The sequence below is a fragment of the Crocodylus porosus genome, unplaced genomic scaffold (assembly GCF_001723895.1).
Source record: "Crocodylus porosus isolate Cpor-Errol unplaced genomic scaffold, CroPor_comp1, whole genome shotgun sequence".
Classification (NCBI taxonomy): domain Eukaryota; kingdom Metazoa; phylum Chordata; order Crocodylia; family Crocodylidae; genus Crocodylus; species Crocodylus porosus.
The window spans coordinates 20,173,997-20,193,598 of record NW_017728918.1 but is presented as its reverse complement, the minus strand read 5'-3'; the positions used below and the strand labels follow the sequence as shown (position 1 = coordinate 20,193,598).

Sequence of the window (19,602 nt, the reverse complement as noted above, 5' to 3'; positions counted from 1 at the left end):
GGGCTGCTGGTCAGGAGTGAGGGTCACTGGTGGGGCTGTGGGTTGGAAGTGAGGGGTAAGGGCATGGGTAGGGGCCTGGATAGGGGCATCCCAGTATTGCTTAGTACCCCACATCCTGGTGAGTGAAGGGGATCAGGGGCAGCTTTGATTTTTTTATGATAAAAAGGCCAAAAGCAAATACCAAAGTCTCAATAAAGCATTTCCCAACTGATCTCTCTCTATATAGTGGCATTTCATTTTAATCACAGAAGAACACAGATTTTGTATTTCAGTGAGAGATTTTGGGGGGGTTTTTTTAGAGAATTTGCAATTTTTAAACAGGGAATAACAGGAACCCTGCTGGTGAGGGAAGTGGTGGGACCCAGGACAGCACTGAAGACCCTGCTGGAGGGCAGCCACAAGGTGGCTGTCCTCCTGGCCACTTGGCCACTTCAACAATTCAAAGCAGGCCACTTCAATGAGCACATCTTCCAGGCAATAGCTGCCCAGATGGCAGAGCTGGGGCACCAAAAGACATGACAGCAGTGCCACATGAGGGCCAACTGTGCAGCTACAGCCCACTGCCAGCTGGCCCAGAGCTGCAGAAGGCTTTGTTGCAGTGCCCATACCATGGCCCAGGTAGTTGTGTGGTCCCCGTTTGGATCTGGCAGATGCACAGCCACGGGGCCACAATCCAAGGGGACGGATGCTGCTGCAGGTGGCAGTAGGACACAGCCAGGCAGCAGCCCCCACTGCCAGACTGATGCATTGGGTAGCAGGTGCAGGGGCCAATATACCTTAGGTTGCTTCAGCAGTCCGGCTGGCACAGGGGGCTAGTATGCCCAGATACCAACAGGCCAGGCCTCAGAAGCTCCTGTCTATTTGTGTTATCCAAATGCCATGGGCCCTAAGGCCCACCTAACTAGTGGCCCCTACAGTGTGGGGCCAATGAATGAATAACACAACAAAATGCTTGGGACAACTAAGGCAAAAGCAGGGTGGGAGTGATGTGTGGGTCAAAGGGTCAAAATTTGAAAAGAAGTGCGGCTGAGGGGGACACCAAGCACAGCCCCCCAGGCTGTACTCACTGGTTCTCAAAGACCTCCAAGGAGCCGGTAGACACTGCCCACTGGTGCTACACCCAGAAATGTGCACAGACAAGTGAAAGGAAAGTGGCCCCACAGTCTCCGGGCACCTTCCCGGCCACAGCCTCCTTCCTGGTCATGTACAGGGCTCACTTAGCCAGAGTCAGGAGGGGGTTGACCAGGAGGTCCTGGGACTTGGTGGGGCCATGGATGGGGTGACCAAACACAAAAAGGTGGGGGGTGAAATTCAACCAGAACCTCAGGAGGAGGTTCTGGAGGTGGAGATAGAGGGACTGCAGCTTGGTACACTCAAGAGTCATGTGTGCCAGGCCTCAGAAGCTCCTGCGCTGCCTGCCAGGGGAGCTTTTTATACTGCTGTGCTGCATACTGCCAAGACTTGTGCTGGCCCCAGTCTCCTGCTCCCCCTTGCTGCAGATCTAGGAGGAGCTGCTTGGGTCAGTTTGCCCCAAGTGGCTCGTCTGGACATGGCCATGCATCTATACGTGGAATTAATGCTACGTGATAAACTCTGGAGTCATTTGCCCTGGAACACATTGCTTCTGGGAGCAGTGTCTACACATGCACCTGAGACAGCAGTGCTTTCAGGGCAGAGCAGCTATGGACTGGCAGTAGAGTCAACTGTGCCAGGGTCAGCTGGGCGTTCCAGATGGCAGAATCAAGCAGTGGATGGGCTGGCTGGAGCATGCAAATGCCAAAACTCTGGAGCCTCCTGAGTCTGCTATATTCCTGGGCTGACTCTGCTGCAGCTCAAACCACTGATATCCTGGTCACTGTCCACACGTGAGTTGCAGTGCAGTAAATGACTCCACCCTAAGATATTACTGCCCCTGGCAGTATTATTTTATGGTGGAGTTATTTTATTGTACACTAATACCAGTGCTTGTGTAGACCGTGACGTTTTACTGTGGAGCTAATTAGTCAACTCCACACTAACGCGCACATGTAGATGCACCCATAGAGAAGATCAGGAAACAGATTATGATAAAGAATGTATTACAAATCTATGTACCTTGCCAGCTCAGCTGCCTGCTTTATTGAAGGAGTGGGGGAGGTACAACCAAAGATCTGGTTACCAATCTGTGTGTAGCTGTTTTTCTCATTCTCTATAACACTCCCTATAATGTAAGCAGTGAGATGGGCCTCACACACCTTTCTGTCCCTGAACAGGTTCTAAGGAAGGAACATGATATCCCATGATGACTAATAAAAATTGATTCTGGTAGAGAAGAGATGACACGATATGAATGGGAAATCCAATCTATAGGTTGCAAATATGGTCTACTATATATTATAAACCAAAATTGTTACCATCTGGTGACTTTTATACCTGTGGCATGTGGTGGCAGTTCATAGCTGTCAGCATCACCGAAGTTACCATGAAAATTACTCTAATTGCAACCTTGTTAGAAAGTTCAGCAGCTTGATCCTGGATTAAGCATGGAGAATAAATGCTCCTTTCAACCCACTGGGCAGTTGTCTGAAGTCAGGGCCATTGAAATGACAATGTGAGGAAACTGGCAGTGCTGTCAGCTTTCCCTTGGTACACTGCAGCAGAGCTGGATCTTGTGCATCCTTCACAGGCACTACACTCACATACAAATAAATAACATACCTAAGCACTAATTCTTTGTGTTGAAAGTTGTAGGGGGAGTATTGGTGAGATTTATAATAAACCAAATATCTTCAAACAGGAATATCTGCAGACAAGCGGCCCCAGCCTGGGGGGTTTTGACCTCAACACATTTTCAAGAATAGGTTCATTTGTAAGCCCAGTTTTCTTAGAAGAAGGAGTAAGCATTCCTTTTGCTCCTAGATACAAGATACCTATCTATATGTAGGCAGGAGCAGCTTGTATGTGCTTGCTACTCCCTTACTCCTTAGCTGACCTCCTCCTTTTTCTACCACTCTAATGGCTTATGATTATCAGAAAGGAGCTGCATATCAAGGGAGAGGTTCAAGGGACTCTTACATTTCATCTCAAGCTGTTCTTTTTGCTTTGATGAGACTAAAAGATTTGTAACCAAGGTTAGTCTCTGTCCTTGCAAACTGTCAGTGATGTGTAGGATATGAGTTGCTGCCAGATGCTTGGCACATAGCTAGAGGTCAGAGAGAGGCAAAATTTGTCTTTTTGTCTGCCCTAGAAGGCAAATGTGCTCTACCTGTCTGAGAGACACTTGAGATCGGAAGGCTTATTTATTTTGTTTCACCTTTTCATCTGGCTTTTTTGTTTTTCCTGTGCTAGGGTTGAATTGCAAATACTAATACTTGCATATGGAGAAAGCAATCAGGACTTGTGGTAGAGGTGATATCTTTTATTAGACCAACCAGATTTTTGCAAAAAACCCCAATTCTTTCTTTTGCAAAAATCTGCTTGTTCTAATAAAAGATATCACCTCTACCTCAAGTCCTGATTGCTTTTTCCTCTAGACCAATACAGCTACAACCCAGATACCCAATACTTGCACATAATTGTTTTCGCCATGTTTGGGTCATTTAAAGAAAAAATGGAAACGGTTTTACAGACAGTTAGCCGATGCAGTTAGATTTGGATCAGGCACTTTGCAGGGGCATCTACATGTGCACTTTACTGTGTTGTTGACTAATTAGCTCTGCAGTAAAAGTGGCACCCCTAATAGCCTGCCAGCTAGCCCCACACTGTAGTGCACTCATGCCCCAGCCAGCCTCTCTGCAGCAAGTTGAGGTAGGTCAGAGCAGCTCTGGACTGGTTGGCAGCTCCCCAGCCAGCCAGGGTTGTGCCACCCTGCCTCAGCATGCTGTGGTCCTGGGTGCACATGTAAATACTGCGCCTGGGAGGAGTAAGTTCTAGGGTAAGCCGTGCCACAGTTTATTGCTTTGAATAAATTGCACGTGTAGATGCACCCTGTGATAAGAAGCAGAACAAATTATAAAGCAATGAGGAATGATTATCTGGAGGAAGCTATCCAGAAAAATCCTTAAACCCAACAACAGCAAGAACCAAACAATCATTTAGGATAACCACGTGAAAAGTGAAAATACTTTGATTGCTTTAAACCTCCTCAAAACAAAACAAAACAAAACAAAACAAAACACCATGACCCTCCATAAACACAGAAAAGGAAATAGTACAATATGGTGATGTGAATACTAGGATTTGAAACAATATAATACTGTGATACGAAGAAATTAAGGGGGAAAATGAACATCCCTCTAATTTCCACACACATATCTATTCCTTAAAATCAGAAGGGTAACTGAAGTGGCATCCAAGCCCTGTGGCAACTGTCAGAGAAATTACATGAGAGTGAAGAAATTCACTGAAAGAAATGCAATATCCAGCTCACCCTTTTTTTCCCTTTCAGGAAAGACCTTGAGCTGTTACAGTTGATTCTACTACAAAAATGTTACCAAATTTCTCACTAAGAAGGCAGATTTGTATTTTTTGTGCATGAATAAGCCTCTTATGTTCTAGACAGAGGACGAATGTAGGCATAGTGAAAATTATTAAAGAGGCACTAACAAGGGAATACCAGTCTTTAGGCTAATTTTTGGTAACTATTTCTATTTATTTTTTCATTAAACAAAGTCTGCAGTTGCAGGGATTGTTGTTATGAAGTCCCTAAAGCCCTATAAAGCATGGTAATGTGAGTAAGTTTTCAGTATTTAGTAGGTCTAGCTCTGGGATTTTACTGTTACCTAATGTTTCCATTCTATGGTACTGTGAAAGCACTATAAATGGCACCTTTCATGAACCAGCTCTTCTGAGACTAGTAGGCTGTTTCTGCAGCATGCTGGTGGATCCTTCTTAAAAAATATACAGACACACACACAGACATAGACACACGCACACACACTTTGACCGCTCCATTATGAGAGCTTTCATATGAAAGCAGAATTGTCCTATTCGTATCCATTATATCTGATGACATCCTTAATGCTGGCTATTGTTTGCAGAAAGAAGCTATTGTCTCCCCTTGCATATATGCTGACCAAAGCACATGTAATAAGCATAGCTTTGGACAAACTGAGCCTAGCCCCAGGGAACAGCTTAGCATGGAGTTTGTTTGAATGTCCTGATTCACTGGTGATCTTCCAAAGAGGAAATGCCCACCATTATGTAAGGATTGCAGTTTATCTAAAGTTTGAAAAAACATCATTTGTTCCTTTGTGTCAATAGAAGAGATGAGTCTTATTTCAAGGCTCCCAAGATGGCAGTGTAAATGAAACATTGTTTGAACAGAAAATGAAAAACCCAGTCTGATTACTTAGTCAAGATGATCTGGTTAATGAAATCTATTTTCCTAGTAAGTATCAGCTGACATTTTGAGATGCAAAACTTTTCAAGAGGGTATGGAAAGCTAGCTTTAAAAGAGAAGGAAAGAACATAAATCTCATTAGCATATACATTTATTTTCTATACTTAACTAGGGCTATAGGTGTTCCCTGACTAGGAAAAGTCGCATGTCAGTCAAGAAATCATGAAAAAATAGTTTCAAAAGTCAAAAGTCACAGGCTTTGCACTTTGCTTACTTGACCAAAAGCTTAGCTACACACTGAAAAAACCACACTGTTTTCATTCTTACTAATGTAAATTCAAAGGAGAGCAGAATGATTTACTGATTAAATCCAACAAATATAATGCTTTTCTATTTTCTTAAGATGTTTGAATATAAATTCCAATTCTGTGAATATGCATTAGTTACATATTCAACAAATAGGTTTTTTTCCCTAACAGAAGAAAGCCTCTGTGGCCAAGTACAGACATGACACTTTTACCGATATAAGTGATTGGAAACTGGTCTATACCCATAACAGAACAGAAGCTCGGCACACACAGACTGGTTTAAAAATGGCAGAACCCAGTCTAAGATTTGCCTCCTCCACCAAATGGGCAATGTGGGTTCTGTTCACTACTGATCTACACTACACCGCTTATAGAAAACCGTATACCTTAGATCAATTCTGCCTTGGGCTTTTTGAATATCTGTACTTAGCCTGTGACATTCTTGAATCCATCAAGACCATAGTGATTATTTAGTCAGACATATATAACATGAAGAAGGTTGGGTAGATATGCACCTTACAGACTAAATTATATGCACACACGTACACCTTATGCTCACCTATATCCTATTTACTTAGTCTGTAAGGTGCATATCTATCCCGCCTTCTGCCTGCCTTTAGACTAAAATGGCTAACTACCTGTAACTGTTGTATATGCATAACACAAACAATAACACTTCCCTGAAATTATTTTTGTTTGAACTACAGTAAGTCTTCTGTGGGTCTGGAAACAACTCATGCTTGATTTGAAGATCGCTATTGATGGAGAAACCACCCCAAACTCAGTTAAATTGTTACCTTTACTGGTAAAGTTTGTGCCTTCTTTCTAGTCTGAATGTCTAGCTTCCAGCCACTGGATCTTATTATTACTTGATTAATTTATCTTATTGTAACCTTATCAGCTAACCTGAACTTTGACCAATAGCCATATATTATATAGTTTTATTATATTATATATAATTTTGCTGCCAATTTTACTGTGTTGTTTTAGCAAAAGCTGTAAATAAACTACCTACCTACCAGTTCTTTGATCATTTGTATGGCTCTTCCTTGAACTCTTCAGTTTTTCAAAATCCTTCTTGAATTGTTGACACCAAAGCTGGACCCACTATTCTAGTAGTGGTCACACCAGTGCCAAGTACTGAGGTGATACAACTCTGCTCCTACTCAAGATTCCCTTGTTTACATCTAAAGTATGTATTAGACATTTTCACCATGTTTGACACATGGGAAGTCAGACTTGGTTAATTTTTCATCATGAACCTGAAGTCTTTTTGAAAGTTGCTGCTTCCTGTGATAGAGTTCTCCTCCTATCTTTGTGTCTTTGAAAACTTTATCAGGAATGAATGTTATGGTTTCTTCTAGGTGACTTTTACATATATCCAATTGTTCCTGCAGGACTAAATTAGAAACATATGCCTTCCCCAGAATGATGGGAAGGAGGTGTTCACATGACCCCATTAGAACCAGTGTGAGAAAGGAAGTTTTTGACTGGATGTTAGAAATAAGCTATCAGGATAATGCTGCAGATTCTAGCGTATTATTTCAGTTTGAATACTGATGACTCGGACTAGAGAGTATAATCCAAGGGCAGGCAATTATTTTGGGCAGAGGGCCATTTACCGAGTTTTGGCAAGCCATTGAGGGCTGCATGACATGCAGGCAGGGGCAAATAAATATTAATTTCCTAAAATTTTTAGGGGCCCCATGGGGTGGATAGAAAAATATGGTGGGCCTCATCTGGCCTGTGGGCCGTGTTTTGCCTGCCCCGGTATAATCTATATAATTACTGTAAATAAAAAGCACCAAATAAATTATTATGGGCATTTAAACAATGAAATGACCCATGACCATGAGAAGTCACGTTTTGGCATCTTTGCTTAGCATCTTTGCTTTTAAGGCCTTGATTTCCTTTCATGCCCAATGGGCTAATAACATAATATGTATTTTATTACTTAGCCATGAAAATGAGGCTGCATATTTCACAAGTTGGCAAATACCTCAGTATTTTTTAAACTCCAATTAGATGTCTTTCAAGATAAAGTCAGTGAACAATTAAGTTATTCTGGGGGAAACCTGTATTGCCTAAGGTCATTTATGAACTGCTATGGCTGCAAAGATGTCCAAAACTATTTAAGAACAAAATAAAATGTAACTTTCAGATCTATGTATGTGAAAGCATTTAAATCACAGTGAATAATTTCCATTAGGAAAAGAAAGGGCAACCAAAACAGAATTATAACCTGGTTCCAGAAATTTAAGATTAATTTGGGGTTGTCACATTGCTCAATCTATCAAAATATTTTGACAAAACATTTTAATTGAACAGACTTTTTGTCAGAAAATGCTATTTTGTCAAAATTGAAATATTTCACAATGTTTTATCAATTTATTTTACATTTTCAATGAAACATTTTGAAATAAGCCAAACTCAGAATGAAGTATTAGGTTTTAACTTTCTCAGTTAATTAATTTCAAATTGCTGGCTTCATTTTGTTTCAGTGCCTTCATTATGCTTTGACTTTTTAAAAATCTCTTAAATTTAATCTTATGTTAAATTGTTCAACATAATGTTCAATTTTTTATCATTAGATTTTTATAGTATTTAAAATTACAATGTTTTAGCAGTATAGAGATGAAGTGGTTCAATAAGATGAAAATTAAATGTTTTAATAAAGCCACTTAGATGTCTCTGATTCAAACTATTTTGGAATTTTTTATGCAAAATATTATTTTTTTATTCTGATTTAAGACAAAAAGAAATTTCAAAACTGTCATTTTTTCCTGGCAGGTGGAAATGTGACTTTCCTACTTGCATCAAAGCAGACAAGGGTCTTTGGGTAATTGTGATATCTTTTATTAGACCAACTAAATAGTTGGGAAAATTGTCCTTTGCAAGCTTTTAGGCATAAACACCCTTCTTCAGGCATAGGGAAAATCTGTTGGTGTTTTCTGTGCTCCCCTGTGTGGAATAGAAGTCATGCAGGTTTCAAAGCTCAAAATGTTTAATAAAATAGGGTCAGCCACCAAATCTGGATGCAGGTTCTAGTTCTGATAACACTCCCCTTTCCTACTGTATTCTACTTTAACAATCCCCCCCTTCCCCCCCGTGTGCCAAAATGCGATAAGATTTGGGGTTTTAGTTTTGAACCATGTCTATGTTTAAGCAATTATTGGAAGTGCAGTATTAAGATGATGAGGTCCATGGAAATGCATAACTAGATAGAATGTATCACATAGAATATTATTGAATCATAAAATCATAGAAAATTAGGGTTGGAAGGGACCTCAGGAGGTCATCTAGTCCAGCATTTGTCAACCTGTGGGTCACAAGAAAATATGAAGGCTTGGTGGACAAAGTTAAAAAACAGATTAACAAACTAAAAAAATGGACTATCCTTTAAAGGAGAAAAACATGGGAAACTTGCGGCTTTTCCCTTGCAGGCTGGCAGATTTCCAGTCTGTAAGGGGCTGCTGGCAGCCCCCCATACCCTACACTTCCCCCACCTGCCCCACACACAGTGGTGCTGGGGCCTGGGGGCAGGGGACAGTGGGTCAGGAGTGAGGGGTCCTGGGTCAAGACTGTCCATCAATGTTTATAAATGAGCCCTGGTACAAAAAGGTTGAGAACCACTGATCTAGTCCAACCCCCTGCTCCAAGCAGGACCGGCCCCAACTGCACCATCCCACCCGAGGCTTTGTCTAGTCAGGTCTTAAAAAACCTCCAAGGATGGAGATTGCACCACCTCTCTGGGTAACCTGTTCCAGTGCTTTACAATCCTCCTAGTGAGGCAGTTCTTCCTAATATCTAACCTCAACTTCCCTTGCTGGAAATTGAAGGAAAAAAAAAAGACTGAGCAGAGACTGGAGCTTGAAATATATGTTCCTTTTTGTGGAGCAAATGCTGGGAACTAAAGGTCTCTTTCATTTAGTGAGGAAAGACACTATCTTTTCTTACTTTTTCTATTACACAGAATTTCTTGGGCATGTATGTAAACCTGCCAGAGTTGGTTTGGAAACAGGAAATTCTCCCACTGAAAATGTTGGCTTTTTGTTGAAAATCAAGACTTAACTTTTTTAATTTGGAACAATGGAATTGCTAAAACCCCCAAATCTTTGGCTACAACCAAAGGGTGTCTTTACACGTGCTCTGGGATGGGGGAGGGGGACACTTTAATTACAGCAGCATTTGGGAGCCACTGTAATTAAAGTGCCCATAGCATCTTGTGTGTTCAGTGTCCCATGCTTCAAAAAGGAGGCAGGAGCACTTTAATTAAAGCTCATTCAACAAGCTTTAGTTAAAGCACCTCTAATACCATTTTGAAGCACGGGGATGTTGAACACATGTGACTCTGAGACTGCTGGAGTGTTCTTATTAACACAGTCCAACAGACTGTATTAATTAAGTAAGCATGATAATGCCTTGAAAGCTGCCAAACTGCCAGCTGCAGAAATTCAGAAGCCTGATTTAGGGCTTTGCCTTAGGTCTGCAAAGTTGAAACAATATGATGAAGAATATGATATTAATCCTCTTCAGTTAAATCAGCAAAGCTTTATGCATGGACAGTCCCATATTGCTTAAAGCCCTGACTTCTATATGTAGACTAACCCAATAGAACCATTTTTAAACTTATCTAAATAATTCTGTATACAAAAGTGAGCTGTTAAAGCAATTTCTGTGTTTAGACAGACCTTAAAAAGCTCAGTGGGGTTCCTAAATTGCATTCCATGATTTTTTTTCACTTCATGGTGTTTTAACAATATTAATCTGAGCATAATTATGTTTTTTTTAGGGGTGCATCAATAGAGATTATTTGGCCCAATACCAACGGCCAATTTTTAAGGAGCCATATTGGCTGATACCAACCTGATTGTGATATGTAGCTAGCCAGCCAGGCAGCTTGGAGACCAGCATTTGACTGGTAAGTCTGGTGTGGGGGAAGGGATGGGTGGAGGAAAAGGCATGGGAGGGCAGATCAAGAAAAAGCCTGGTGAAGCCCCCAGCCCCAGCCCACAGTGGCAGCCCACCTTCACTCTGCTTGCAGACCCTGGGGCATACCCCTATGGCCTTCCAGGGTGTGTGCAGCAGCAGGAGCTGCCATGCCTCCATACCCCACCCTGGCTGAGCAGTGCCTGCCCCAGCCCCACTCCCTTCCTCACCATGGGGGTGCTTTGATTTGTACCCCCATGCTCCTTCCCTCCCCCCACCCTTTCCCCCACACCAAACTTTCCAGCCGGATGCTGGTCTCCAAGCCACCAGGCTGCACTCCTGGCTGCGTGTATGTTGCAGCTGTGCACATACATGGGGCATTTATTGGCCACATTAATCAGCTACATCAGGCAAAAAAAGCCAATTTCTGATATTGTCAATTCTTCCTATATCGGTGCTGATCTGATATGGGACCGATATATTGGTGTACCTCTAGTTTATTTTGCTTTTATTGAAATTAATATTTCTATTTTTCTTACATCCCCATTCTGTATCATCTTGACTTTCATTATAATGATCTGAGCTGTATTGCTCTGCCTTAGGTGTTTGTCTGCTGGGTACAGACCCACAAGTTTTTAAGTTTAAGCCTGGGTATGAACCCAGACCCCCACTCCACAGGTACGTGCAAGAAACAAACTGGTTACAAACTGACAGAGAGCAGATTTAGGTTAGACATTAGGAAAATCTGTAAGGGTGGCCAAAATTTGGAATGGGCTTCCAAGGGAGGTGGTGCTCTCCCCTAACTTGGGGGTCTTTAAGAGAAGGCTGGATAGGGGTCTGGCTGGCGTCATCTGACCCCAGTACTCTTTCCTGCCTAGGCAGGGGGTCGAATTTGATGATCTATTGAGATCCCTTCCAACTCTAGCATCTATCAATCTATCTATGAGTCATGAGTGTAAGCGCAGACAAGCACTTGCACATTCCTGAGGGAAATAACTTAATGTTCACCTCTGAGTTATTTCCTTCCTGTCCCAAGCTGTTTTGTATATTGTTATCATTCACTTCTAAACAGTTCCCATATTCCTTCCCATATTTTGTTTAGAGTGATTCCTACATAGATATATATATTTAGCAAGACTATAGGCTTTCCTCAAAGAAATGCTCAATCCTTATTTAAGATTAACTCATGCAAATTGACTGAGGTTTCGAGCTAAGTAATCTATCATTTTTTGTCTTTTGAACACTATACCACAGGAAATCTACTTTCTTCCTTTTAACTGTTGTTCTTCTTTTCATATTGCTTATACCATGACCAGAAAACATGAAAAACATGATTGTTGCAGTAATTAATTTAAGAAGATAAACGGGATTTGAGGGCTGTAGTGAAGGTCTGCCAGTATTCATAGTTATTGCCAGAAAGATCAACATTACAAGGCCTCCCAGAACTTGCCAGAGCTACTTGACAGATATTTGTGGGGTACACCTTGTGGAAATGAGAAAAAGATATACATACAAGACTTTAAAAGGGCAATCTGCTAACGTGGTTGAGGATTTGGCCTTCACCGGTCAGAGGCATAACAGAGCAACGCTGTGCCCTGTGCAGCAACAGCACAGCTGGCAAGACAGCAGCTACTGTATTGTGCCCCCTTTCCCCGGCCCACAGCTGGGTGCTCAGGGCTGCTTCCCCTGTCACCCTCCCCTTAGTTATGCTACTGTCAAAGGCAGTTGTAATGAGCCAGGACCCAGCCGGAGCAGAGCTAGTCAAACAGCCCAGCTGGAAGTAATCAGGAAATCAGGCTGAGGCCCTACTCATACTGGCTGTATAAACTCAGACCAGACACCAGAAAGCTATTTGGACAGCAGACTGCTTTGCTGTGCCCTGTGGCATGTTTGGAACGCCTAAACCTGACTTCATGTTCTGAGCTTCTGCTTGGACTCTCCTGCCTGTTCCTGCTTGCTCTTTTCCCTGTCTTGGACCTCCCAGACTGGATTAACTGGTCCTGACTATGACCTTTTTTTTATCCTCATCTTGTTATCTTGGACTTGGACTGATACCTAACTTGAACTTGGCTTCCACTCTGGTAAACAGGGGGTGTGACCCCTTTGGACTGCCTGCCTGTGCTCTGGTCAACCCTTATGTAGATGAATGAGACCCAGGTTCCAGACCCCTCCTTCCCCAGAGGGGATGTCTGCGTGCATGCTTCTCAGCAAAGTGCTGCATGCACAGATTATTGACTAGACATTGCCCACAACTTCCTCTTATTTTTCTCTTGAGGCTGGCTCACTGGGCAGCTACAAGGGAAAAATATGTAAGACAAGGTAGAATTTGGCTTTTGAGAAGGGGATGCTACCCTATTAGGAAGGAACTTAATGAGGCAGAAAGCTACCTCACTACTTTTCACCTTACAAATATCAAATACAATTTGGACTAAGGGACTGGTGATCTGCCCCCTCCTCCATTTTACTTCTGGCACTTACATGTCTATTTAGGAGAGATTATTCTGTTATAAGTGAAAATAGAATTTAAAATCTAGATAAGCACCAAAAATTACACTCTTGTGGGTAGCTAAGTGCCAATGAAGCAAGTGAAGGCAAAAAAGGTTCTGCTTAGTGTAGGAAAGAGAAGCTGAAAATGATTTGAAAACAGTCTACAAATCAGAAAAGAAAGTTATTCTGAAGAGGATGGTAAGCAATTGTTCTTTCTGTTCACTGGTGACTAGTCAAGAAATAATAAGTATAAATTACAAGGGAAATGTAGGAAGAATTTTCTGAGTTCTTAAACATAGAACAGATTACGGTTGTGGCACTTCCACAATTGGAAGTTTTTAAGTACAGGTCAGACAAACATTTGCCTAGGATAGTTTATACTGAGATCATCCTGCACTGAGCAGGGGGTAAGACCAGATGACCTACTGGGGTCACTTTTAGATCAATGTTTACATCACTCTATGAGTTTATCATCACCTCTTGAGCTACAGGGGCAACTGTTAAAATCTCTGTTGGCTATAATTTAGTATTGCTAACTTATTTGGTTCCTCGGTCTCGGTCCATAATGATGTGACTACACTTGATGCAACACAGGTAATATTAAACAGATGTCTTCAACTAGTCATCTAGAGAAAAGGACCTTAAAATTCTCTTTAAAATGTCGCCCTTAATGATATTGTGACTCCATTATCCCATTACAAAATGGGTAATTATAGCCTCCTTCCTTCATAGAGCACTTGATATGTATGGATGAAAAGTATTTTGGATATCAAGTGATATTATTAAAACAGGGTCTTAATGGCATGCTGCCAATGTTTTGGTAAAAATCTGTGTAACCCACACAGATACAAAGTGAAATGGAAAAATTTTAATACATGTGAATTAGTGTTGAAACACATTTGTTTTCTAAGAAATTAGAAATGAAAAAAAATGCAGAATACAACATATTAATTAATTTTATTATAATATCATGACAAGGTTCATTACATGTTTTTATTGGATGATGTATTGCAGTTAGAGATTGCATTTACAAACAGAGTGGTGCTTCAGAGAAGTTTTAAAATTGAAATGGACTTGTTTAACACATATTTCTTATAAAGTTATGCTTTTTCCAGTTGGCATTCCCTTTAAGTGTCAAATGTTTAGCACTACATTAATTCCATTTCTTTACAGTCAGAGATTAATAATCTGTCCACAAAATGTCCTTACGGTATGGTTAAATTCCTGAGAGTCAAGAGATTCCTCTTACCAATAACATCTTAACACACTGTAAATGGCATTAACAAGTAGCAATCATCTTAAGATGATGTTGTGGCATTACTTTGGTCTTCCTAGCCCTTACATTTTTATTATTTCTTTTTATCCAAATAAATGGTATATCCATCAAGTAAGTGCCAAACAAGAAGCTAACAGAAATCAAAGGGAACTTTTCATGTGTTCTGGAAAAATCTTATCACATATATGTGTACAGCAACTATACACTGTATATCAGTACAAGAAGAATTAGCACTGCCATACAGAATTTTGATTGATTTAGACATTGATTAAGAAGAAGACACTGTATAATGGTACACTACTGTGTTTCTTTCATATAGCCACACAGAGCCTCTGTTTTCTGTTGAAGTCTGCATCTCAATTGATAAAAAAGAGAAGCCATCTCTGGTGTCAGTATTAATAGCCTAGTTTTAAGCAACATTCAACTCATCAAAATGTTACCCATTGTAAAATATATCATGGCATGTAACTGTTGAGAAATACAAATAGCTTATGTTTTGAAACATTTAGATATTTGGGGAATATAATGACACTGGAGAGATTTTCCTTGTCATTAATAGTTCTTTAGACATTTTTAAATATGATTTTAACAAGTCTGCTCTCTTAATACAGGGGCAAATACTAATGTTTCAACCGAAGCTGTCCAGTTCTGTATAAGGGATGAGTTAGATGCTTAAATCTTAAAGTGCATATATTAATTGTCTTGAACCAAAACTATTATATTTTAGCTGAAGTCCAACATATGTAATTATATTCTGACTTCTGAAGTTCCTTTCTCATTTTAGTTAGATAAAGTCATCTTTGCTTCCTGCCCTAAACTATAATACAGGTGTGTCAAACTCACCTGTGTCCTTGGGTTGGATCTGGGCTGTACAACTCCTTGCAGATCCAGAACTGGTGGTGGCAGTAGAGGAAACAGCAGTGAAGTGAGTGTGGCGACAGTAGGTGAAGCAGCAGTGGGGCAAGTGGTGACATGGGGGTTAACACAGCCATCACTTGTCATGATCCCACCACCAACACATATGTGGGCTCTATGGTTGGGAACTGGATAGGAGGCCCTCCTTCACTCTCTCTAACCTAATTCCTACGCTCTCTGGGTGCCACACAGGCTAGATGAAATGGCTCCATGGGGCAGATGCAGCTTGTAGGTTGTATGTTTGGCACCGCTACCATAGGGTGTTATTGTGCTCTGTGAAATAGTTGTCATGCCCAGGTTTAAATTACACTTTGACTCTTGTGGGGGGGTCTGCAAAAAAAATTGTGCTGCCCATTACAATGCCCTAATAAAAATGGAGACCCCTCCCCAGGTTATGATTTTCAAATCTTACAGGCTCTCATTTCTTATGGGGAGACTCAGCCCCCCCGAGCTCCCCTGTAATCCAAACCCTGGTCATGCCTCAGAAGAAGACACATTCTGCAACTCTGATTCATACAAGTATTCTGTGCTTATGTAGCCAGTTCCACTGAGGTCAAGGGGCCTCTTGGCATCTAAGAGTGTCATGTGTACTATCAGGTTCATAAATTAGGATAATTTTAGAAGAATCTTATGTATGTATTATACTCTACACAAGTCTAAGAAGCCAAAGTCCTTGTTAAGCAACTGGCAAAATATATTTGGTGCTTTTACTAGGGTTGTTGCTTGTACCTGTGTTGCTCTAAGGACACAGGCAGGCCAGGGTAGTTGAAAATAATGTTCTTTGCAAACACCCTTCTTCAGGCATAGGGAGACTACTCATGTTTTGAGTTCCCCAAGGTAGAAAAGCAGCTAATTTACAATATGCAGGTCTGTGACAATGCAAATGAGTGGTAGTTTGGAAGATAATAGCTAGAGCTAGGAGGGAATGGGGTGGGGGCAGGGAGATATGTGAAGGAATGTAGGTGGTCAGCTGCAGGTAGGTACCTGGGGTTATCAGATGTCCAGCAGGTTTTAATGTGTCATAAATCCAATGTCTATATTGAGTCCATGGTTTTTGTATCCAGTAAGTCGATGAAGTGAAGTTCATCCACTCATCTACAAAAGGTGTTTTGTAAATTCCCTTTGAGGATTAGAACTGAGAGATCAGAGAGGGAGTGATTGTCTTGTGAGAACTGGCACCCTCAAGTAATTGTATATTTTTGTCTTTGATGGATTTTTGGTATGTGTTCGTTCTGATATGCCATGGATGTCGCCAGCTTATATAACAACAACTTGGAGAAATGAAAGCACCAGCAGAGTCTCCGTATGCCTGAAGAAGCGTGTTTGTGCCCAAAAGCTTGCAAAGGACATTCTTTCCAACTATTTAGTTGGTCTAATAAAACATACCACATCTACCTAAAGAACCTTGCATGCTTTTGCTAGGCACTCTCTGTAATAAATTTAAGACTTTTACACTGATTCAAAGTGTTTACACTGTACTGATACTGAAATTGCACTTTTTTATACTTGAAAATGTTAATTCACATAAAGTTAATGCAGTGCTTACACATTTACTTAATATCATCCCTTTAGTCTCTTATCTGATGCATGTATCTTATTCCTAAGTACAATTTCTACATACTTACATATATGTATATCTGCAAGTGGACTACACTACTCTTTTTTGTTACATTTGGAATGGTGTATTTTGAAAAATTTGAGCAGATATCACCAGGATCTACTCTTTCCTTGTGGTACAATTTGCCACGTCTGCAGTTGAACATACTCTCATTGGCCTTCTCAGTCATCTACAGACTCACTGACAACTTCTCTATTTACTAGAAGACTGTCATCCTTGTATTGAGGGACTGCTGACTGCCAACTAATTTTTGTTTGCCTTCTTATTGCTTTCTCATGTAGCTATAAAGAAGTTTCAAATATAAAGACACAGGAAATGAAAAAAAACCCTATGGACAAAGAATTAAGTAACAGTTCCTGAAATCTTCTCCATGGCATGTAGCTTCATCAAAAACAAAAACAACAACAAAAATAAACAGTAAGTGGAGACTCCTGGGATATAGAAATGCATCAGAGGCTGAGGAACTGACTTCAGGGAGAGACTGTGTTGTTCCCATTGGTGATCGTGTCCTGGTTATCAATAAACAGAATTCCATATATTACATTGTTGCTAGTGAACTTCAAAGTTGATAGACATTTCCTTTTCAAGCTGATTAAAACAGAAAGGAAGCTTAAACAAATAATTTCTAAATCTGCATCAAATCCTGGACCTTCTGGAATCAAATGGAAAACTCCCACTGAGTTCAATGGGGGCAAGATTTCATACAGAAACTCAGTTGGAAAGTAAAAATTAGATTATTGAAAGTCAATTTCCAATGTGCAGTTGAAACTCTAGTTTTGTGGAATTTCTCACTACATTTCATTTTGGATTTCCTTAGCCTGAAGAGGGACATGATGGATGGGATGAAGTAATATGAATTAGGTGTGATTATAGGATTTACAACATGATTTTTGGAAAACCTGCTTCAATTACTTGAAATTCATGTTTAATGCAGTGCTTAATTTACTTAATATCATCCCTTCAATCTCTTATTTAAAGCATGTATATTTCATTCCTAAGTACAATTTCTACATATGTACATATAGGTGTATCTGTAGAGTTGAACTCTACTACTCTTCATTACAGTTGGAACATTTGCTTCAAGTTAAGAGTTGATTTTGCATGTGAAGAAAATGAACATTTTGCTTTCTCACCTTGTAAAGTGGAATGATATAACAATATGTAAACATGTATTTCAGGCTTTCAAGGATGCTTTATTGCAGAAGTTTTCAGAAGCATTTATGCACTTGTAGCAAATTTGGGGGGAGCAGAGTAGGGGGAGGGGATATTTCTCCATTTAAGTCACTGGATGTTTTGCTCATGCCTTAAATATGACATTTACATTTTTTCAGGAATTTAAAGGAGTTTGCCTGGATGAGTTTTAAAAAATAATTAATAATTCCTGAAAAAATTAATTATTTTTTAAAACTCATCCAGGCAAACTCCTTTACTTTCTATTCTTTTTAATATAGGGGAGTTTGTGTTCATTTTTTTCCCCTGAAAGAGCATTAAGCAACACAATCCTCATTTCAGTATAAAATTTCCTCCAATTATATGTTGTGAGGTGCATTTCATTCACTAAACTTTGAATATTCAAAAGCACTTTCCATCAGTGCCAAATCCTCAAACCAGTGGGATTTTTACTTTGACTTCCATTGGAACAATTAGGAAAATACTGAATGCTTTTGAAAATCTTAGAGCACTTGGAGATTGATGTAGAGCATAATCTAATTCCTTCTGAAGTCAATAGAAAGACTGTTATTGATTTCAGTGGGACTGGGAGATTGTGTGACAGAATTTATAGTGGCTCTAAAACTTTACATATATTTCAGTTCAGAGGTTTTTTATTATTTGTAAAATGTAAGCAGAGGATGGTATTCTGATTAATGTATTATGAATAACGCTTTACTCCAGAAGTAGTTGTACTGTCTTTAATGGAACTTTTCAATGACTGAAGAGCTATTCAACACAAGTGAGGAAATCAGCATCTTTCACCAAAAAGAGAAAACAGTTTAATTTTGTAAACCATATGTAAATTATTCAGAAACAAGTCATTTGAGAGGCCAACTTTCCCCTAATTATATGTATTCAATATTGTATAGAAAAATGGCTAGTGTAACCATGTAACTAACACCTATAATTCCTATTTTTATCAAGAAACATTAGGCTAATATAAAAAAAAAAGAAATGCCTAATAATAACTTTACTTTTAGTGCAGCTGAAAAATGTGACTGCACAACTATAGCAGTTATGGTTTATTATATTATTATATAAAATGTTATGGAATGAGCATAGTCATTTTACTTTGCCATCTTTATTGCTTGCAGTTCCATTTTCATCACTGTAGGTTTCATATAAAATTTCCATTACACATGTTAAACTTATGAAAACATTGTCATATTCAAAGTTATTATTTTTCTTTCCACATAAAATACTGTATTTTTAGCTATTTTGTATTTTTTTCATTCAGTGCACATACACTATCCCTTGTACTGGAATATTAAATATAACATGCAGTGTAATAGGCAACTAATGATGTTTTGTTTGTGCAGAAACTTGGACTTAACTAATCTTTATATGCCCCAGGTTTCCTTTAATATTTTCCAGGAGTTTTTTGGCTTAATTATACAATATACCCTAATCCTAGTCTTTAGTGAAGATTAGTAAACAGCTGCCTCATAGAAACAATGTTTTAAGTTTTATTCTCAGACTCTGCAGAACTGTCACAACATAGCTCACAAATGAAAAATGAAATTGTAACCCCCCTCCC

General features: G+C 39.9%; 1 long non-coding RNA gene across 1 annotated transcript in view; it reads left to right on the top strand.

The window, feature by feature from the left end:
• The first annotated feature begins 471 nt into the window (after nucleotides 1-471).
• The window catches only part of LOC109312188, a 21,266-nt gene continuing 2,135 nt past the window's right edge, over nucleotides 472-19,602 (top strand). Inside the window, exons 1-2 of the long non-coding RNA XR_002101722.1 lie at nucleotides 472-629; nucleotides 18,616-18,618. This is a non-coding gene — a long non-coding RNA (uncharacterized LOC109312188). The remainder of the gene's footprint in view (nucleotides 630-18,615; nucleotides 18,619-19,602) is intronic.